An 18,199-nucleotide genomic window follows, 5' to 3' on the forward strand; every position below is an offset into this window, starting at 1 on the left:
CTAGCACTTCCAGGCTGTGTGTGAGGGTGTGGATTTCCAAGGCACTGATTGGAGGCATCTTAGGTAAGAGGCAAACCCACTTGTTCTACACAAAGTCAGAGCGGGATGGTGAGAAGCAGTATTGTAAGATCATGTGTAAGAACCTGGCTTCAAATCCTATTTCAGACACTTCTTAGCTGGGTGATGTGGGGGAAAGTTGCTTAACATCCCTGAGCCTCAATTTCCCCATCTGTAAAACTGACATAATAAGACCTATACGCCTTTCTCACAGAGCTGTCGTAAGACTCTAATGAAATAAAATATTTTTCAGATTTCAGAAAGCTATATAAGTGTGAGTTGTCACCATCAGTAGCAATTTCCCCTTCTAATATGACCATATTAATTTAGGGTCCCTTTTGCACAGTGCTTTAAAATTTATAAAGTGCTATCCTCACAACGTATAGGCAGTACAAGTATTCCCTTCATTTTACAGATGAGGAAACTGAGATTCTATAAGGTGAAGTGGTAGAGTCATGACTTAAAATCTCACATGATTCCAAGTCAACATGCTCCTTTTTGAGGGGAAGGGGGAGGACACCTGGGTTAAGTGTCTTGCCTAGGGTCTCACAACTAGTAAGGATCTGAGGCCTGATTTGAATTCAGGTCCCCACCAGGGTCAGTGGTCTCTCCACTCTGCCAACTAGCTGCCCCAATGTGTCCTTTCTGCTGAACTACTTTGCCTTTCTATCAACAGAGAGGCACAGATAAATGTTCTGGGCAAAGCCAGAGCAAGAGGATAAAGGGGCAGTGTGGACATTATAGGATCATGTGATAGACCTGAGTTCAAATTCTATCTCAAACACTTCTTAGCTGTGTGACCAGGGGGAAGGTTACATAACATCTCTGAACCTCAGCTTCCCCATCTGTAAAGCTGGCATAATAAAACCTGTAGTGCCTTCTTCATAGGACTGTGGTCTGGACTCAAGTCCTCTGCCCATTGAGGAAATCCAAGGAAGACATTATCCACCTTAGACTGGGACCCCAATGGGCAAGCTTCTTAGTATCAGTCTGACTCATACAAATGAACATAAGGAAAAGGCTTCCCGATGCCATAGCTGTGGAGATCCTAGTGCACCCGGCTTTGTAAACACTTCTGTCCAGGAATCTATCACTTACCTATCAACGAGAGTACCTTTGACCTTTACGGTAGAGTCAAAAGACTAGATCGGGTTAGACCGTCAGCCCTTACCCTCAGTTATGAGTGTCCTATAGAAGCCACTAGTTCAGAGATGGGAAGGCAGTCACCAAACAAACCAGTCTTATTACACTCTTGTATATAATGTTCTTCCTGGCCCTATGACTGGGACCCACCAACAACTAGGGCAAGAAGACCCTCATAGGGAGTGAAGCTTCTGAAGTTAACTATGGCTGGAAAATCTCCTCTCAATGGAGGTTCAAAACAACCATAGTCACATTTTTGAATGGATCTTTGATCTCATCAATGTGGATGTTCCCTCTAAAAATGCATATCGCAAACTCTCCATGCTCGTCCATCCCATCTGACTCTTCTGTAAGTCCTCCAGAGAGGTACACTATCTGCCATATTCACCAGAGGAAGTCTCAAGAGAGACCTTCTTTGATTTTTCATGACAAATAAGAAGAAGAAGAATATTTGATGCAAAATAACAATATTTGTTATTATTATTAATTTAGCTGACATTTCTATTATGTTTTGAGGTTTTTAAAAGTTTATTCTTTGCAAGTGGTGGATTTGATTGCATTAATTAGGGAGGGTGGCAGCAGAAGAGATAAAAGGACTGATTAGGATACTCTGATGATGATGTTTGTCCTTCATTTTTGAAGATGATCATGATATTAAGGGAGGCGATGCCATGACAAGCAAGTAAATTGGATTTGAGTGAGGGGCTGCTGTGCTAAGTCACCAGCCTCACTTTCTCCTCCAGAGTCATCTGAGTCCAGTGACCATATATGAATCAGGATGACTGGATTGGTCCTGGATGGGAGGCAGTCAGGGTTAAGTGACTTACCCAAGGTCACACAGCTAAGTAAGTGGCAAGTGTCTGAGGTGGGATTTGTACTCTGCTACTCTAGATCTTGTGGCAATGTCCAGGGTCTGGTACCAAGGACCAAGAGAAAGCCATCAGATTAAAAAAGCACATTCCTTTCAACTATCCTGTGAGTCAAGGAGTATAGTTATTTTCATCCCCATTTCACAGATGTAGAAACTGAGGCTTAGAAGTTTGCCCCAAATCATATAGCTAGTGACTATTGGGGCAGGACTATGTCTGACACAATACTTAAGGTTAGGGATGCAAAAAGGAGATCACAAAAGTCCCTATTTCCAGAAACTTTCATTCTACTATGGATATCGTGTACATATAAAAATATGTATAAAATTCATACAATGTAAATATGAGGAAATTGAAGTTGGGGGATATACTAGGAACTGGGAGAGATCAGGAAAGGCCTGAGGTAGGAGCAGATATTTGAGACTTGTGTAGAACTAGGGATTTTAAGAGTGATAGAAAAGGGAAAGGGCATTCCAGGCATGAGGGACAGCCCAGACAAAGACATAGAGATGACAGATGAAGCATTCTGTGTGTAGCACAAGCTGGCCAGTTTAACTAGCAGGGCATGAGGGGAAACAAGGTGGAAAACTCTGAATAGATAGTCTGGAGTCAGATTGGGAAGCACTTTAAATACCCGGGGAGTTTGTATTAGATCCTAAAAACAAAAGGAATCCAAGTCATTGGATTTCTTGGGCAGAGCCAGTTAAAGGACAGCTGTCATGAATTATCATTAAGGATTACCACATGTGCTCTTCTCCTCACAATCTTGTGAGATTATCTACCTACAATGGCCTTCATTTTCAAAGAGAGCCACAATATCAGGCAGGTGATGCCATGACAAGCGTGTGAATTGACTTTGAGTGAAGGGTTGCTGTTAGAGGTCACCAGCCTCACTTTCTCCTCCAGAGTCATTCGGGGCCAGTGCCCAGAGAGGAATCGGGATGACTGGAGATGACCCTGGATTCGAGGCAATCGGGGTTAAGGGACTTGCCCAGGGTCATTATTTGAGTCTAGATTTGAACTCCTGCCCTCCTGACTCCAACACCAGTGCTCTATCCACTGCTCCATCTAGCTGATCTCATCCCCACTTTACTGATGAGAAAACTGAGGTGTAGAGAAGGAAAGGAGCTTGCCCACGCTTGCATAGCTAGTAAGTGACTGGGCAAAGAGCCAAACTGAGGTCTTCAGTTTCTAAATCCAGTCCTCATTCTCACTCTGTCAAGCATTTGTAACTGTAAAACTCTAAAGAACTGTCAGCTCTAATTATTAATATGTTTAAGGAAGCAGTGGTGCTGTTCATATATGACATATCATGCTAAGCAAGTATGGTTTCTTCCCCAAACCTGAGCATCCTCCTCCACCCTGTCTTTCCACCTGTCTCTCATTTTCTGAAACCGTTTACACTCTCAATAATAGGCAATTTTGTCACAAAGCATGTAAACCATTGAGTCAATTTGTTTCTGTTTCTGTCTGTCTCCCCAAAGTGAGTGAACTACACTACTTAATGAAAACACTGTGTTCTGAAATGCAAGCTTCCAAATTAGAGACGTCTGATGGGTTATAGGCACCATTCTCAACACTAGTCTCAATTTGAAAGGGGAAAAAAAGATTAAACCATTTCGACCCAAGGGTTATTTATTTTGCTTTGTGAAATCCCAAAGAGATGCACTGGTCTGAGAGAATTCCAAGATGAGAATACCGTTAGCCAAATGCACATACTAAATGAATAAATACTGTAAAGGAAGCATGCAAACGGAAATGGAGTTCCCAATGGGGCCATCGTTTCTGAAGGCAATAAACAATTATCACCCTTTCACAGAGGAGGAATTTTCACCATTTTCCTCCCTTCTCAGCCACAATAGATATAAGTGGCATGCCCTGCCTCAAATCTCTCCCCTCTCCAATCCATTCTCCATATAGCTGCCAAAATAAACTTCCCTAAGTCTAACCATATCAATCCCCACTCCGCTCCAAAAGCCTCCAGTGACTCCCTATTGCCTCCAAGATAGAACAATCGATTCCATAGCAGGCTATTGGAGAGCTTCACCAATCTGACTCCAACTTAATTTGCCAAACATTTCCCATTGCACATTCAATTTTCTAGCCAACCATCCTGTCAGCTCTTCCCTAAACTCAAAACCCTATTGCTTGTCTCAATGAACCAGGAGTCAAGGAGCCTTGAGTTCAGATGGTGTTTTTGACATTTATTGGATGTATGACTATGGGAAAGTTATTTAATCTCTTTGAGCTTGTTTTTTCATTTGCAGAGGGAATAGGTTCTAGATGATGTCTAAGGTCCCGTCTGGACCAAGATTTAAATAGATGATGTCGGACTCAAACATCTTTGCAAGGCTGGTTTTCATGTCTTAGAATCTTTAGCTTTCTTCATTGTTTAGCTTGGGTACTATCTCCCATGTGAAGCTTTTAAGTGAATCAAATTCTGCCACTGGTCATTACCTTCTTACTCCTTAGACGGTTGGTATTCAATGACTGTGTACAAAGGTTCATGGGATTAGGTTCCCTGTATAGCTGAGGAAGCTGAGACCAAGAGAATTTAAGAGATGTGCCCAAGGACTTACTATTATAACAAAATAGTAATAGATCAACGCAGCTCAGATTCGGAATAGCCTGTTCACCCAGGCTCCCGAATCCATTGCTTTTTCCTATGACCCCATTTGGCATAGCCCACAACAAATAGAGGGGTTGATTGATAAGATTCTCAATGTTAAAGTTGGAGGGAGTTTATCTGTAGGCATGTATATACAGAGTCATGGGTATTTCAGCTTTTTTTGTGGAATGAAAGGCTGGTTTCCAAGGACAAGGTAAAGACTGACTTTAACAAAGAAAAGTGTACTGTGAATTCTAGTATTGAATCTGGCCTCAGCACCTCTTCCCCCAACCTTCCCAGGCTAGAAATTATTGGGGGAAGAAGGGTAGGGTTGTGAAAAGATCAAAGAAAAACTTGTTGACAAGGTGAGAGACGGATGAGTACAGAAAGAATCCACAAGGTGTTAATCCCAACTGCAGGGGCTACAGAAAGAGCCTTTGAGAAGGTTCACAGGATCATGGTCTTAGAATTAGAAGAAACCTTGGATATCACCCAGTTCAAAGCATCAAACAAATTTTGAAGGGAGTCAGATTAAAATGTAAATGATTAAAATTTAACAAAATGCATTTTTAAAAAATCAATGTTAATATATGGTTTTAAAAGTCAAAATATGACCCTAAGGGAACCTTTTGTAGGATTTAGTGATCCTGTTTTCTCCGTGAGTTTGATATCACTGGTATGGTCTCCCTGACCTCATTTTAAAGATGGGAAAGTTAAGAGAGGTGACAAAGACCACACAGCGTGGGAATAATAGAGCCTGTACTTGAACCCAGGACCATTAACTGCAAATCTATTGCCCTTTCTGAAATCTTTGCTCTTTTCATGACCCCAGAACAAAAAGATTTATTGCTTGATAAGTCCTCAGTATCAAAGGTTGGAGGGAGGTTTAACCTGTAGATATATAAATTACAGGATCACTGTTGTTTCATTCTTTTCAGGGAAAACCACTACAAGGGCAGTGGTCCAGTGGATGAAGGAGGTGATTTCTCAGTAAGCAGTTTTGAACTCAAGCTAAAGAGTTGAATTTAAGACTGAAACAGAAAAAGGCCTTCCTCAGTCCTCTGGAGAACAAAATGGGACAAAAAGAAACAGTGCTTCCTAGGACTTTTGAATAGAGTTTGGAACCGAAAGCTACTGAGAGGTCATCTAGTCTAATCTCTTCATTCTATGAACTCTACTGTAACAAACCTGCTCTTTGAGCCTCGGTATTTGGACCACAAGGTCATTTCCCTTGCCACCATACCACAGAAAAAAAGTCATAGAGAATAAAATGTGGTGAATCCCGGGAGTCCCTGAAGGGAATCATACCATGATGTTCCAAGATGAGTAATGCCACACCCTACCTGCCATTTATCTCTAACCCATTGAATTCGGCTCTCCAGATTCTCTCACATGGTAGCAAAGAAGACGACTAGATCCAGATCAGAGAGTCCATGAATATTTTTAAAAAATTCTTATTATCAGGGGCAGCTAGGTGGCGTAGTGGATAAAACACCAGCCCTGGAGTCAGGAGTACCTGGGTTCAAATCTGGTCTCAGACACTTAATAATTACCTAGCTGTGTGGCCTTGGGCAAGCCACTCAACCCTGTTTGCCTTGCAAAAACATGGGAAAAAAATTCTTATTATCGTATTCCAATGGTTTCCTTTGTAATCCCATGTATTTTTTTATGCACTTAAAAGCATTTTTGAGAGAACATCCATAGGTCTCACCAGAGTGTGAAAGGCTCCAGAATACCCATAAAGGATAAGAATACCTGCTTAGGTGCTCATCCGCATTGGAAAACTTACCACAAAAGCACAATCCCGAAGGTAGGTGGTAAGAGAGTTATCACGCCCATTTCACAGAAGAAAAAAAGGAGGCTTGGGGAGGGGAAGCAATCTATCTGTAGTCACAGAGCCAATGAACAAGCTGGGAGGGAAAAGTGTGCTTTTCGCCACATCGCAGCGCTTCTTGGACCTTGCTGTTCTGCTGGGCTGTTGGACTCATTTTACTTCCTGGGGTAGCCGTGATTTTTTTGTTGCTGATGGTCTTTGGTCTAGACAGGGGTTCCTAACCCCAGTGCCTAAGCACTTGGTCGGTTGGTTGGTTGTGTCCTACTTTCTCCAAGAGGACCAAAATGGTGTCACTATGTAGGGGGGAAAAAAAGAGTGTGACTTTGGCGTGATTCGAACACACAACCATCCGATGTAGAGTCAGACGCGCTACCATTGTGCCACGAGGTCTCTGAAAAACTCATGTTCCCCATGGCATACTTGACATGGAACGTTGGAACGTTCACAGAAGCATCTGTTTCCTTGCTGACTCTGGATCCTGTACTTTGTGTCTTTAAAATCATTAATCTCAGAAGGGCTCCATGGGCTTCAGCACACTGCCCAAGGGGTCTAGAGCACAAAAAAGCCTAAAGAACCCCTGACCTACGTGTGTGTATAATATGAGTATGTCTGTCTGTATGCATAGACATATATGTACACACACACATAGACACACATATAGAAAAACCTTAGAGAGTTGTCAGGGTGACTTGTCCTCATCCCCTTGGCCAGTCTGTGTCTGAGGTTGCCCTTAATGAAATGGGTCTCTTTGATTCTGTGCACTCTACCTCTGTCTCTCTCATAGATCTAATCCAATGTCATTGTTTTGCAGAGGAAAAACTGGAGAGATTTCAGGGATCTTGGAATTGCTGATATATTGCTGATATCCAGAGGACCAATGATACTAGGAGGGTGATATCTTGACTAACAAGTGAAGTGGATTTCAGTGAGGCAGTACAAAGTCACCCCCTCGTTCTCTGCTCGGGAGTCAGAGTCCAATGGCAAGACACAGATCAGAATGACTGGGGATGTCCAGGAGGGCCACAATTCCCACTCATAGTCCCATGAGAGCAAGGGAGTTGGCAGCAGAGTGAAGCTGAGACCTACTAAGGGCTATTGAGTCAGAGTTGGAGAAGAGTAGGACACCCCTTCTACAGAAACCAGAAGAGGGGCTACTATCATGTCATCTCCCAGAGGTGACAGAACTTTCAGATGGTAATTCATACTCTCTGAGCTTTGCCAATTGCTACCATTCCTCCCCTCCTCCTTCCCCTTGTTTCCTCCCCCCACCTCCCAGCTCCTTCTTGGTCTCTGTCAGACTCAATGAATGGCAAGCCTTCCTCCAAGTTGGTCTTCAGAATCTCCATCTCCCTACTGCTCCCTTTCTCCACTTTTTGGACTCCTATGCCCCCAGGCTCCTAGATCTACACTCTTGGGCTCCTAGAGTAAGGAGCTAAGCACTTCCTTCACCCCAAGGCTCACCCCTTCCCAGTGATTTGCATTGTAAAAGAGATCCCAAGTCCTCTGATTTAGCAAATGAGAATCCCTTCTAAGAATGACTGAGAAGTCACCAAAAGACTAAAGGTGTAGAGGCATTGGATGATGGGAGTGGGGGAGGCTATTTCTCAGGATCCCTGAAATCTCTCCAGCTCTTCCTCTGCAAAACAATGACATTGGATTAGATCTATGAGAGAGACAGAGGTAGAGTGCACAGAATCAAGGAGACCCATTTCATTAAGGGCAACCTCAGACACAGACTGGCCAAGGGGATGAGGACAAGTCACCCTGACAACTCTCTAAGGTTTTTCTATATGTGTGTCTATGTGTGTGTGTACATATATGTCTATGCATACAGACAGACATATACTCATATTATGCACACACGTAGGTCAGGGGTTCTTTAGGCTTTTTTGTGCTCTGGACCCCTTGGGCAGTGTGCTGAAGCCCATGGAGCCCTTCTGAGATTAATGATTTTAAAGACACAAAGTATAGGATCCAGAGTCAGCAAGGAAACAGATGCTTCTGTGAACGTTCCAACGTTCCATGTCAAGTATGCCATGGGGAACATGAGTTTTTCAGAGACCTCGTGGCACAATGGTAGCGCGTCTGACTCTACATCGGATGGTTGTGTGTTCGAATCACGCCAAAGTCACACTCTTTTTTCCCCCCTACATAGTGACACCATTTTGGTCCTCTTGGAGAAAGTAGGACACAACCAACCAACCGACCAAGTGCTTAGGCACTGGGGTTAGGAACCCCTGTCTAGACCAAAGACCATCAACAACAAAAAATCACGGCTACCCCAGGAAGTAAAATGAGTCCAACAGCCCAGCAGAACAGCAAGGTCCAAGAAGCGCTGCGATGTGGCGAAAAGCGCACTTTTCCCTCCCAGCTTGTTCATTGGCTCTGTGACTACAGATAGATTGCTTCCCCTCCCCAAGCCTCCCTTTCTTCTTCTGGAAAATGTACATAAGAAGTCCTTTCTACCTGCCTTCTGAGTTGTTGCTTTTGTCAACTTCAAACAAGCTCTACCCCAGAGAACCTATTTATTTCCTACCTAGATCAGGAATCCAAGGGAGGGCCTTCAATAGAGGGAATCTCTCAGTGTCTCTCACAGTGGGTGGGAAAGTTTCAAGTTTCACAGTGAAACTTGAAAATTAGTTTACCAGCTGTACTCTGACTGGGAGAATGAGGTCACCCAAATGACAGCAGCAAAAAGGTGTCAGGTTGCCCCCTCCCCCTAATTCTGATAATCCCTGGAAAGGCTTGTGCAGCCCACCATCTTTCCTTTGTTTTCAGCTTCAGGAACATGTCATTACATCTGCCTGGCTGGTCTCTCAGGGAACCCTAGTTTTCGTTGAATTGCAAAACAGTCCAATGCCAGAAAATCCCTTCCACCTTAGACACAAAGGATTTGGAGGGAGCAATGTTGAAAGGCAGATTTCATTGGGGGAGGGAAGGATTTCTCTGTCAAGCAGATGGCTCTTAAAGACTGTCTTGTGTCTTGGTAGAATGACTCTGGAAAACACCAGAGCAAAATGAGTTTAAAGCTATCTTCCCTGGGTCACCCAGGAAAAGGAAAACGTCTTTTAATAAGGAAGTGGGGATGGAGGTGCTTATAGATGTCTTGAGAGATCCCACTGCAACATTTGATTAAGACTGCCTTTCTCTACCTATTTTGAAAAACTGAGTTAGACTGAATTGACATCTAGAACCCATTTGGGGTTCCCATTTGAAAGTAGAGGGAAATTGGATTGGTGCCTCCCATTGGTGATGGGAGGATCAGGGGAGCTACTTCCTACCTGTGTGACCTTTGGAGAGTCTCTCATCTTCTCTGGACCTAAGGATTGATCTTCTGAGGTTCTCAGGACTCCAACTTCTCTCCCTTACAATAGGGTCTCTTAGACATTATAACTGGCTACATGAGGCAGTCTTCTACTGTGGTCCATCAAATGGTTCCTAAAGACTGGTACTTCTCAACCTAGTTGGTTTGTTTGGTAATTTTAGTTTTCTGTAGTTTCATCATTGGCTTTGGGTTTTCTTGGTCTTTCCAGTATGAACTGTTCTAGTTTTCTCTGTTAGTTTTTTTCCTTTGGGGATTGGGCTTGTTACCTCAGTATCCTGCTTCCACGTCCCTTTATTGCCCCATCACATTTTAAACTTCCTGCTTTCAGTGTCATGAGCAGTGTTTGAACTATTGAGCCTACCCCAGCTTCTTTTTTACTTTTATTTTTCAGTTACATGTCAAGATAGTTTTCAACATTCATTTTTTTAGTTTTTGAGTTCCACATTTTTCTCCCTCCCTTCCTTTCTTCCCTCCTCCCCAAGACAGCGAGTAATGTGATACAGGTTAGATATGTACAATCATGTGAAGCGTAGCTTCATATTAGTCATGTTGTGAAAGAAGAATCAGAGCAAAAGAGGGGAAAACATGAGAAAAAATAAATTTCAAAAAGTGAAAATCCTACACTAATTTCATTTTTTAAAGATTTTATTTATTTCGAGTTTTACAATTTTTTCCCCTAATCTTGCTTCCCTCCCCCCCACCCCCCCACAGAAGGCAATTTGTCAGTCTTTACATTGTTTCCATGGTATACATTGATCCAAACTGAGTGTGATGAGAGAGAAATCATATCCTTAAGGAAGAAACATAAAGTGTAAGAGATAACAAGATCAGACAATAATATATCTGTTTTTTCCCCTAAGTTTGGTTCTTTGTTCAAACTCTACAATTCTTTCTCTGGATACAGATTGTATTCTCCATTGCAGAGAGCCCCAAATTGTCCCTGATTGTTGCACTGACGGAATGAGTGAATCCATCAAGGTTGATCATTGCCCCCATGTTGCTGTTAGGGTGTACAGTGTTTTTCTGGTTCTGCTCATCTCACTCAGCATTAGTTCATGCAAACCCCTCCAGGCTTTCCTGAATTCCCATCCCTCCTGGTTTCTAATAGAACAATAGTGTTCCATGACATACATAGACCACAGTTTGCTAAGCCATTCCCCAATTGAAGGACATTTACTTGATTTCCAATGCTTTGCCACCACAAAAAGGGTTGCTATAATATTTTTGTACAAGTGATGTTTTACCCTTCTTCATCATCTCTTCAGGGTATAGACCCAGTAGTGGTATTGCTGGATCAAAGGGCATGCACATTTTTGTGGCCCTTTGGGCATAGTTCCAAATTTCTCTCCAGAAAGGTTAGATGAGTTCACAGCTCCACCAACAGTGTAATAGTGTCCCAGATTTCCCACAACCCTTCCAGTAATGATCATTATCCTTTCTGGTCATATCGACCTATCTGAGAGGTGTGACGTGGTACCTCAGAGAAGCTTTAATTTGCATTTCTCTAATAAGTAAGGATTTCAAGCAATTTTTCATATGACTATGGATCGCTTTGATGTTCTCATATGTAAATTCCCTTTGCACATCCTTTGACCATTCTACACTAACTTCTTAAAACCACCTCCATAGTGCAGCTTTCCTGGATTCCTTCTATTATGCATTTCTCATGCATTTGCCATGTAATGTTCATTATAATTTGTGTCTTTCCTCTCTACTCTTGTGTAAACTCTCTAAGATCAGGGACAGGCTCTCATTTGATTTCTGTATGACCATTAAGAAGTGCTATTGGTATTAATCAAAGTTCCAATGGAATACATTAATCAAGATCCTCAAAACAGCTGTCACTGTCCCCTGTTTTAAGTTGTCTCAGGTTCTGATTTTGATCTATTTGCATGGATATCCAATCAAAATCACCAATCAAAGTTTCTTGGCTTGTCCCCCATTCATAAAATACTCCCTTTCTTCTATTCAAGTGGTCAATTTAGTGGGCCTTTGCCTACTAAATCCTTGTCTTTCTTAAATAGTTTGATCCTTTCTGATAAAAGATAGTAAAAGATGATACTTGCACAGATATCTCCAAAGTGGAAATCATTTAAATTTGTCCTCTCACCCCCTTCTCACCTGGGAACATTAGTCTTACTGGTTTTTGCTGTATGGTTTAACAAGCCCAAAGTTCAGTCTCTTGAGGACTAAAACTCCTCTCCCACAGGCAAGGAGGAGGTGACTTTGAGTCAGTCACAGTCAGACCCAGTAAGCACTGTAATTCTTGTTCATCAGTCACACCAGCAGGGACCTAGATCCTCCAACCACCCCCCCCCCCCAGCCTCTCCACACCATTCCTCACGGATTCATATGGAAAGGACTCCTCTTCCTTTGCTGCTCATGCTTACTAGTTTGGGGTTTTTTCCTGCTTTTGGAACAGGAGTTTCTCTTGCCAAGGAATAGAAGCAAGCCAGAACAGGGAGGGAAACCTTCCCTGTTTCAGCCACCATTCTTCTGCATCTCTCCCTCTAAGCCTCACCTTCAGAGTTCACCACAGTTCATTCATTGTCCCACAAGACCCCCCTGGAGAATTTCCTGGACTGGCCTCCCTGGGTAGCACCAAGGCTTCTGAGATATGTAGTCCATGTGGAAATGTAAGGAAGTACTCAACAAGTGATGAACTACATTTGTACGTTGCTCCCACTTCGTTGGACAATGATTTGAACCAATGGGAGCTTAACAAATGTTTCTGGAATCAATAAATGATTCCTCTTGGAGCCCTAATTATGGCTTCAGTTGCTGCCCATAAAACCTTCATCTCACATCATCAGGGTGCATAGTTTGGAAGTTTGGAAGCTAAAAGGAATCTTAGACTGTCTGGTCTAAAATGAGAAAACTGAGGCCCAGAGATAGGTAATGAGGAAGGTTTTGAGCCAGGTGTTCTGCCTTTTACTTCCTGATACCTCCATTGCTAAGTCACCTGATCTTGTACCAATGTACCAGTGTTCATTGTATCAATGTATTGGATCACTGGATCATTGGATCGATATATTGAATCTATGTATCAATATCCCCATCCATGTCTCCCTCATCTCTCCCAGCTCAGAAATGCTGCCAGCCTTCCCCATGATGTGCCTATTCCCCTCTCCGCCAGAGAAAATGGTCTGATGTTTTAGGCTAGGATGACAATCTCAGGGCTTCATTATTTTAAATGCTCAATGGAAGAAATTGTAGAATTCTCAGGAAAGATGGAGACTCGCAAATTTGTGTTGGCATTCTCTGCATGGAGGCACTACAAAGGAGAACCAGGCTTTTGTAGGAGACCTGAAGTTGACCTGATGATCCCAGAAGGGAGCCAAATCAAAGGATCATGGATGTGTTTATAGATTGGAGAGCACCTTAGAAAGAATATAGTCCAGCTTTTTCATTTGACAGAGGTAGAGTCTGAGGTCCAATCCCACAGTTCGTAAGGGATAGAAACAAAATTTGATCTCGGTTGATCCAATTCCAAATATTAGGTTGTGAAGACCTAAGGTGGATTGTTAGCTTGCTACGATTCAGACAGGAAAAGAACTGAATACCTGGGAATGAGGAATAGGGGATGGGATAAAAAAAGGACAGGGATTGGGGGAAGCATCTATGAACAGGACACTTAAAGGAACTGTGGGGATTGCCTTGTAATCCAATCCTCTCTTTGAATAAAGTTGTAAACTTGGTTCTGGCTATGTGACCTGAAAGCAGTGGGGCCATTTATCTGAAGTCACATGACTCACTCAGATGGAGCAGAGCCAGGTCCTAAACCTCCAACTTAGTACACACTAGAGATAATGCTAAAGCTTTAATATCTCAGTCTAGATTCTACTACATATCAACCCCAGGGGCTCTGTGGTCACAAATCATTTATGCTGGACTTTCACAATCACCTAGTCCAATTTTCCTACACAGGAGGAAAATGAATGACTCCGAGAGGGGAATTCACTTGCCCAAATTCATGGAGTTGGAAGGGACTGGAGATTATCTAGCCCCTCCATTTTATACAGGGTGTGGGGGGTGAGACCCAGAAGGAGGAAGGTCATACAATGAATTAATAACAATTCCAAAATTTGAACCTAAGTACTAAGGGTATTACACCCACTTTCTCAAGAATTAGACAACTCAGAGATAGAGATCACTGCCAAAATGGGTTCAAATGACTAACATGTAAATCGACTACCCAGAAAGTACAGTTTCAAAACAACAAAATAGAAGTTTAGTGTGTCTCTTTCCCAAAAGTCAAAAGTGACCTCGAGAAGAAACTATCTGGGTCTTTGGCACTGTCAGGGAATGAATGTGAACTTGAAAACCTATAATCAATTACAGTTTTCCATCTCAGCAGAAGATCTTATGATCACTGTGTTGGAGATGAACAATAGATGAACAATGGAGCTGCATTGATGAGGTATTAGGAGCTCATCATTTTTTGTACCGAATAACTCTCCAACCTAACCAAAATAAAGTTTCAAAAAAGTTGCTTCCCTTTTCTTATATAAGGAAAAGGAAGGGCAAAATGCAGTCAATTTTAAATGATCCCATCTGTCACTTTCCATTGGTTGAGTTGCATTCCTTCAGGTATATATTCTGAACCAAAGTAGCATTTTTCCTCCTGGGCTCTCCAAAACAGGATGATTTTTTTTTTTGCCTTTCTTATTTGCTTTCTCCTTTTCCTTTTACACATTCTTCCAATTTTATCTAAATTATTCTAAGAGATTGTGGGCAGGCCCTTTCCTCCCCCCATTCTCAGACTTAGTTCCCTCAACTATAAAATTACAAGACTGGACTAGACAGTCTCCAAAAGACTCTTTCAGCTCACATAGTCTATGGTTCTCCCTTTCTCTCAGAAGCTTTGATGAGGCAGAAGGAGACTTTTTCCCCTGGAGCTGTGCAGCCTGCCCTTTCCAAGGCTACAACAAGAGCTGGCCTGACCCACTATAGGGGAGCACTCCTAGGCATCCTCTTTCTTCTGTGTGTCAGAGATATATTCGTGCCATTAAGTGAGAATTAGTCCATTTCCCCCTGGAAGAGTGGGAGTATTTTGTGCAAACCTTATTAGATGGGAAGAGAGAAACAATGAAGCTGTAGTTGCTATTTTCTCCTTTTGAGATCCCAATGGCCCCCAAGGAAAGGATATTAATTTTTTTTTCTGAAAAGGTATGAAAAAGGAAGAGGTCAGACATACAGGAATGAATAAAGAGAGCATATTTGAAGATCTCCAGTCTAAGATGTTTGCATACCATTCCACAGATACATCTTAGTTCCTTAAAGCAATATTGCTACCTGTTTCTGTGAATATCCCCCCCCCCCCTTTTCCACTGAGGAACATTTTTTTGCCTTATCTTTTGTACATCCAGCACTTGGACCATAGTAACTGTTTAATGAATGCTTCCTGACTTCTTGTTTCGTGTTTTTTGCTAACCTTGATAGGGAGTGGGGATGGAAAGAACACTGTATAACTCTATTCTAACCTCATTCTCTGCAACTAGGGGGTGGAACTGATAGACTACTGCTTCTAGAATCAGGAAGATGGAAGTTCAAATCCTGCCTCAGACACTTACTAGTTGTGTGACCTGGGCAAGTCATTTAATCTCTAATTGCCTCAATTTTCTCATCTGTCAAGTGGGAATGATAACAGAACCTGTCTCCTAGGGTTGTTGTGAGCATCAAATGAGATAATAATTGTAAAGTTCTTGGCACATAGTAGGTGCTGTATGAATGTGAGCTGTTGGTGTTATTAGTCTCCAGATTCCCATAGCAGACCTTTTTTTGAAACGAAATGGTTCAGAACATCGAGGTAGCCAGACCTTTGATGGATACTAAATGGTTCCGAGTTCATTTCACTAGTCTGGGTACCTATACTGGAACTCTCCAAAGTCATCTCCAATGGACAGGATATCCTTCTAACTTGCTTCATAAGGAAAATAGTTACCAATTCTGAACCCAAATATTTCAAATTGAGATTCCCAGCTTCCCTGAGCTTTTATAACATCACAGTCTCTGCCCAGGGAATACTGAAAAGTCTTTGACCATCTTTGGACTTCAGTTACTTAGCATAATTTTAAGGGGAAAAAAGGTTTGTCTTTCCTTCTGAAATTGTCCAGTCACTAGGGCATTGAGCTCTCTACTCTCTGAAATTTTTGCTGGAACATCAAGTTACAAAACAATCCCAGCAGGACAGGCAGATTAATTCATCACATGCTCCCCAAATGGTTCTCTTCTGTTTGATCACAGGGTTTGGTGAAGTATGACCATTCCATGAGGTTCATTTACCGAAAGGTCTGTGGGACCCTAGTTGTGAGCACTGTGAGAATCATCTAAGGAAAGAACATCAAAAGAACAGCCAACATTCCTTGAGAGGAACATTGTAAGTGAATAGACTATTAGGTGAAGAGGCAGATGAGGATGTTTGTTCTTCATTCTTGAAGACCATGACATCAGGGAGGTGATGCCATGACAGGCAAATGAATTCGATTTGAGTGAGGGGGCCTGTGCTAAGTCACCAGTCTCACTTTCTCCTCCAGAGGCATCTAGGTCCAGTGACCAGATATGAACCAGGACAACTGGTGATGGCTGTAGATACGAGGCAGTCAGGGTTAAGTAACTTACCCAAGGTCACACAGGTAGTAAATGTCCAGTGTCTGAGGCTGGATTCAAGCTCCTGTCCTCCTGACATGGGCGCCATCTAGCTGCCCATGAGGACTCAGAAGACCTAGAAAACCTCACCTCCAACATTTAATACACTAAGCTCTCTTGGTCTTCGTATTCATAAAATGAAAGGACTAGAGCAATTAATCTCTAATGTCCCTTCTAACTCTAAATATTTGATCCTTTGTGGTACTTTAAATTTGATGTTGCCTTCCATCTCAGTGGATCCTAATAGTCATGGAGAGGTGGGGTAGATAGTACAAATATTATTTCTGTTTTATAGATACAGAGTCCAAGTCTCAGAGAAGTCAGATAACTTTTCCTTGGTCCCAAAATTAACAAATTTTAGAAGAAGGATTTGAATCCCAGGCTTTCTCTATATCAGGTAGAGTAATCTTTCTACTATACTACTCTGCCTTTTAGCCAAAACTATAACTCTCAAATATGACATCCAAGATAAGTGGCCCAAAGAGTGTCCAGAGCATGAAGCACAAGAGTAGGTCATGGAGACCTGGACATCTTTTGGGGAGAGGTCCCAAGGTCTGGCTTGAGCCAGGGAGGAACTCATCATCAATTCAGCCATTAAAAACTGGAACTGGGAGCTGTTTGTTGCCTTCCTGTTTTAATTAAATCTTTTTTTAAAAAAAAAAAAAGGTTTTCATTGATGTCTTTTGCTTTTTATATCAATAGAATTTTCCCCATCATTTCTGTCAGTGCCCCTCCCAGAAAGTCATATAATATAATACACAGTATTTTTAAAGACAAGAAAAAGAAGAGGAAAAAATCAGCATAGCTGATCAATACATCAAAAATGTCAGAAAATATGTGCAATGCTCAACATTCCGCAAAAGGGTGAGATATATCTGTCCTTTCATATTTCTTCTTTTGAGCTACACTTACTCTTTATAATTTTGCAATCTTCATTTTTGTGTTTGTTCTTTCCATGTATATTGGTTTTTTATTGATATTTTATTTTTCCAATTAAATTGAAAGTTTTTCAACATTCATCTACTTACATATTTATAAGTTCCACATTTTTCTACCATCCTCCCTTCCCTATCCCCTCCCCTCAGTGGTGAAGTTTGGTAAAAGTTGTACATGTAAATTTGTGTTTGACATATTTTCATATTAGTCATTTTGTGTATGAGGAATTAGGACTAAGGGAAAAGAAAGGAAACTATGAGATAGGAAGGAAAAACATAAGAGAAGTTTTTAAAATGTGAACACAGTATACATTCAGATTTCTGGAGTTTTGTTTTGTTTTGTTTTGTTTTCCCTCTGGATGTGGATGGCATTGTACATAACAGGTCTCCCAGGGTAGTCCTAGATCTCTGAACTGATGAGAGGAGTCATATCCATCATAGTTGATCAATTCACAATGTTGTTGTTAATATGCATAATGTTCTATTGGTTCTGCTCCCTTTGCTCAATTATCAGTTCATGTAATTCTTTCCATGATTCTCTAAAGTCTGACCATGGTTTAGTACTCCATAACATTCATATACTATAACTTGTTCAACCATTTACCAATTGATGGGCATTTCTTCAATTTCCAATTCTTTACCATTATGAAAAGAGCTTCTATAAATATTTTTGAACATGTGGGACTCTTCCCATTTTTTATGATTTTTTGGATATAAGCCTGTTATTGGTATTACGAGGTTAAAGGATATGATCAGTTTTATTGCTCTTTGGGCATAGTT

Source organism: Macrotis lagotis, chromosome X, assembly GCF_037893015.1.
Source record: "Macrotis lagotis isolate mMagLag1 chromosome X, bilby.v1.9.chrom.fasta, whole genome shotgun sequence".
NCBI lineage: Eukaryota > Metazoa > Chordata > Mammalia > Peramelemorphia > Peramelidae > Macrotis > Macrotis lagotis.